Source organism: Cetorhinus maximus, unplaced genomic scaffold (genome assembly GCF_964194155.1).
Source record: "Cetorhinus maximus unplaced genomic scaffold, sCetMax3.hap1.1 HAP1_SCAFFOLD_547, whole genome shotgun sequence".
NCBI classification, from domain to species: domain Eukaryota; kingdom Metazoa; phylum Chordata; class Chondrichthyes; order Lamniformes; family Cetorhinidae; genus Cetorhinus; species Cetorhinus maximus.
Window position 1 is genome coordinate 224,775 of NW_027596489.1, and position 5,104 is coordinate 229,878.

The window sequence follows — 5,104 nt, forward strand, 5'->3', positions numbered from 1 at the left end:
CAATCTTTGCTCATAACTGAAGTGTTTCATCCCTGGAACCATCTCGTAAACCTCTTCTGCATTCTCTGCAATGTGTTCACTTCCTTCTTATAGTGTGGTGCTCAAAACTGCACACAATACTCTAGCTGAGGTCCAACCAGTGCCCTGTATAAATTCATTATAACCTCCCTGCTCTTGTACCCTATGCCCCTCTTAATGAAGCCTAGGATACTGTATGCTTTAGAAACAGCTCTATCTACTTGTCCTGCCACATTTAATGACTTCTGCACATATACACCCAGAACTCTCTGCTCCTACACACCTTTATTTTATACAGTCTCTCCATGTTCGTAGCACCAAGGTGTATCACCTCACACTTCTCCACATTGAACTTCATCTGCCATCTATCTGCCCTCTCCACCAATGTGTCAATGCCCTTTTGAAGTTATACATTGCCTTCCTCACAGTTTACAGTTCATGTTTTGTGTCATCCGCAAACTTTGAAATTTTCCCCTGCATACTAAGGTCTAGATCATTTATATATATTAGAAAAGCAAGGGTCTCAATATCGACCCCTGAGGAACTCCACTACAAACCTTCTTCCAGCCCGAAATATACCCATTAACCATTACTCTCTGTTTCCTATCCCTCAGCCAATTTTTAATCCACATTATACCGTCCCTTTTATTCCATGAAAGGAGACAGAGTCTCTGTTGAGAAGATCTTGCTCTGTGCAAAGAGGGGAACACTCTGAAGGCGAGTCGTATGGACTCGAAATGTTAACTTTGTTTCTCTCTCCATAGATGCCGCTATACCTGCTGGGTTTTTCCAGCATTTTCTGTGTTTGTTGTAGTGAACCTTCACTGATGCCCTTGTCCTTCTAGATGGCACAAATCATGGATTTGGAAGGTGCTGTCGAAGGAGCCTTGGTGAATTCCTGCAGTGCAGCTTGTAGATGGTACACACTTCTGCAACTGTGCATCAGTGGTGGAGGGAGTGAATGTTTGTGGATAGGGTGCCAATCAGGCAGGCTGCTCTGTCCTGGATGGTGCCAAACTCCTTGAGTTTTGGGGGAGCTGCACTCATCCAGGCAAGTGGGGAGTATTCTATCACATTCCTGACTTGTGCTTGTTGATGGTGAGCAGGCTTTGGGGGCTCAAGAGATGAGTTACTCATCGCAGGATTCCTAGGCTCTAGCCTGCCCTTGTAGTGAAAGCATTGTGAACCGGCTAGTCCTGTTTATTTCTGTGAATGCTTACGGATGACCAGGAAAGAAGGAACACAGAAGTGAAACAGGAAAAACAGATGGGAGTGTTTGGAAGGTTCTGACTCCATTTAGCCAATAATTAATTCTGGAGGCACCAAAAGGAAGGAACACTGAGCAGCGCAATCGGCAGGATGCGAATCTGCGGGGGCAGATCCCAGTGGAGTTCGAATCCATCACCTTAATCACTCAGCCATGACTGGAGACCTCACACTGGTGTAAATGTTGTTCATGTAAAATCATGGAATGGTTACAGCAGAGAATGAGAGCATTCAGTCCCGCCTATTCCCAGTCACCCTACAATTCCTACAGCCTCCCTTGTTCTTCCTACCAAGACAAACCACGTCATAGGTCAAATGCCCCGAGCCTATCCTAAGGGATTTGATGAAACGTCTGAAAGGATGAACCAACAGAAACTTTGGCAGTGATGAGATTCAAATCCACGACTCAATAGAGGCTGCAGCCTAAATCCAGCGCCTTTGACCACTCAAACACGCCACTGCTGGCAATATGATAGCAACTATTGCCTTGAGTGGTATTGGTGCTGAATAAAAACATAACAAACAGCAGCAGAAATAGACCATTTTGTCGCTCGAGCCCCTTACAGTTCCATAAAATCAGAGCCAAGAACAACACATAGAGACCACTCAGCCCGGGTCAGAGGAACAGAGGCCATTCAGCTCGTTGATCCTGCTCCACCATTCAATAAGGTCATGGCTGATCTTGTGGTCTCAACTCCACTTTCCTGTCTGTCCGTTCTGCCCCCTCCCCCCGCAACAGACCCCCCACCCCCCAAACCCCTCGCCACCCCCCGCGACCCCCCGCGACCCATGGCCCTGGGCTCACTTGTCTATCAAAACTCTGTTTAATAGTGCCTTGAATAAATTCAATGACCCAGCCTCCGCTACTTTCTGGAGAAAATTCGTCAGACTAACGACCCTCTGAAAAATCTAAACAAGTTCTCTTCATCTCCATCTGAAAAGGGAGACCTCTTACTCTTCTCGAATTAACTCACCTGGTCCCTCTCCCCCACCTTTTCCCTGGACATGCTGCTGATTTTGGTCCAATTCCCTATTGAGTTCCACAACTTAATCTGCCATCCCCACACTCTCAATTTAACCCAGCTGCCAGATCCATCCCTCCCAGATCGCCATGTGGAAATGCATGGTGACCCTGCACTGAAGAACAGGTCCCAGACATACTCAGCTACTTAACAACAGAACAACATGAAGTGATTATTGTGGAAAATTGAATGAGACATTTTAAATCATCAAGACATTAACACACACTCCATAGAGAAACTGACTGTCAAACTATCAGGATAGAATTAAACACACCAGTACCTATCAGAGGGAGTAAAATTAAAGTGAAGAGGGAAATAGAATCTGGATGTAGAAAATATCCACAAGGTGGATGCAGGTGAACAGAGAGCTGGAGAATCTTTAAAGTTCATGCATGAACTTTTGTTTGAGCCAGATGTATTTACGACATGCCAATAATTTAAAATTGTGTGTGATGATCTGCAGGTGGGGAGGACGAATCTCAGTCGATAGTTATCACATTTAGTGGATAAAGTTTTCACATTTATTCTTGGTGGTAGCTCAATGGTCTGTGTTGCTGATTCTGATCATTCTAGTATCTTTAGTATGTTATTTACGGTTTGTCATCAAGAAATTAGGCAAACAGCTGGTAGCTGAGAAATAGTGAAGTTGGTCAGAAATCAGTTGCGAGAAGTCAATAAGGACATTCCCTTACAAAAACAAAAATACCTGGAGAAACTCAGCATATATGACAGCATCTGTGGAGAGGAATACAGCTAATGGTTCGAGTCCATATGACTCTGCATTCCCTTCTCAGGGTGGAGAGATCTGTAAGAAATCACTGTCTAATAACCCTAAAAAATCTTCAGAAACGTATTGAATATTACAGGAATGGCTCTCCCTCCTCTCTCTATCACTTCGGATCAAAGATTCCTGGCTTGACAAACATAGGACAACATATCCCAATGTTACTTCATAGGGATGGGCTCGGGAGTTAGGGAACAAACTTTGTACTGGTGACTGAAGACAATGGTTTTGATTTTCTCAATTCTTAAAAGGAGCAAATTTCTGCTCATTCAATACTGGATGCAGGATAAGCAGTTTGATGATTTAGTAACGGTGGAGGAATGGAGAGGGATGGTGGTGAGGTAGAGCTGGGCATTGTTAGTGTCCATGTGAAAACTAACACGGTGCTTTTGGATGATGTCACCTCGTGGTAGCATGTAGATGAGAAATAGGAGGGATCAAGGATAGATCCTTTTTTTGGGATGGATGATGATGGTGGATTTAAAGGTGTGAGGAACAGTACCAGAAGAGAGAGAAAAAAACATCATATCAGCATCATATCAAAATAATATCAGCAAACATGGAGAAGTTGAATGGTCAGCAATTCAGTGGGAATAGGGTCACTGGAGCAGAAGGCGAGTCTCATGGGCAAGATGAGCACTGAGGGGCTATGAAGGGAAATAGGAAACTGGAGAAAGATCTGAGTTCAGAGCTCAGACATGGGGGGAGCTTTCGAGACAGTTGACCCGGTGGGCTAGGGGAAAGGAGGGAAGCAGCTGATCGGATTGACTCAATCTTAGTGACAAAGAAGCTCCATGAGCTCCTCACACTTGCTGTTAGAGGTGAGAATGGAACAGACAGTGGAGAGAGAGAGCATTTCAAAAAGAAATGACTTCCGTAGAGATATGAAAAAGACTCGACACACAAGTGCGTTTTACACAAAGCTGATTTATTTGACTTTTATCCAGAATTTTAACCCCATAACTGGGATGGAGTTTATTATCAGCAGAAACAGACCATTGAACATTATTCAGTCCCAAATGTGATTAACAGCTCAATCCAATCACTGTAGTTACTTGTCAACTTGAGTTAATGTTTTGAGTCCATGTGACTTTAAAAGGCCTCATCAGTGTGAACTCACTGGTGTCTGCAGATGGGGCAACTGAGTGAATCTCTTTCCACACTTAGAGCAGCTGAATGGTTTCTCCCCAGTGTGACTGCACCTGTCGAATAAGGTCCCTTGACTGCCTGAACCCAGTCCCACGGTAAGAACATCTGAACGGTCTCTGGTCAGTGTGGGCACGTTGATGGGGTATCAGTTTCCCACACCTTTTAAAGCACTTCTCACACTCTGGGCATTAAAAAAGTCTCTCATCAGTGTGAATGCGCTGGTATCTCAGCAAGTGTGATGATGTCCTGAACATCTTACCACACTGTGAGCAGATGAACAGCCTCTCCCCAGTGTGAATTCACTGTGTTTCAGCAGGTCAGCCCAGGATAGAAATTAAGAGACAGACATATCTCTTGGTTTGAGTTTGCTGTGTGTAAATCCTCCCTTTCTTAAAAGGAGTTTCCAAACACCCGGTGTAAATTCGGCTCTGGGAGTTTTTAAGATAAAGGCAAAATACTGCGGATGCTGGAAATCTGAAACAAAAACAAAAATGCTGGAGAAACTCAGCAGGTCTGACAGCATCTGTGGAAAGAAAGACAGAGTTTCTAATCCGGGTTTGGAGTCCTACACCGGGTGTTTGTGAACCCTCCTAGTCCACCCTCCGGATCCATTCCTCTCCTGCACTCGCCAGTTTCTCAGCGGCTGCATTTTCAATCCTTCATCCTGGCTCCTACACACACACTGCGCATGCTTCACACTCACTCCGCTCCGCCCCCTCATTCAATCCGATTGGTTGGAGGACCAGCCTCTCCCGCACTGCCCGTCAGCCCTTCCCCCTCTTCCTATTGGTCCGATGAAGCCGTCAATCACTGCGTTGGAGCATGCGCAGCCGGTGACGCCAGACGGGTAGACGGCTCAAGTTAG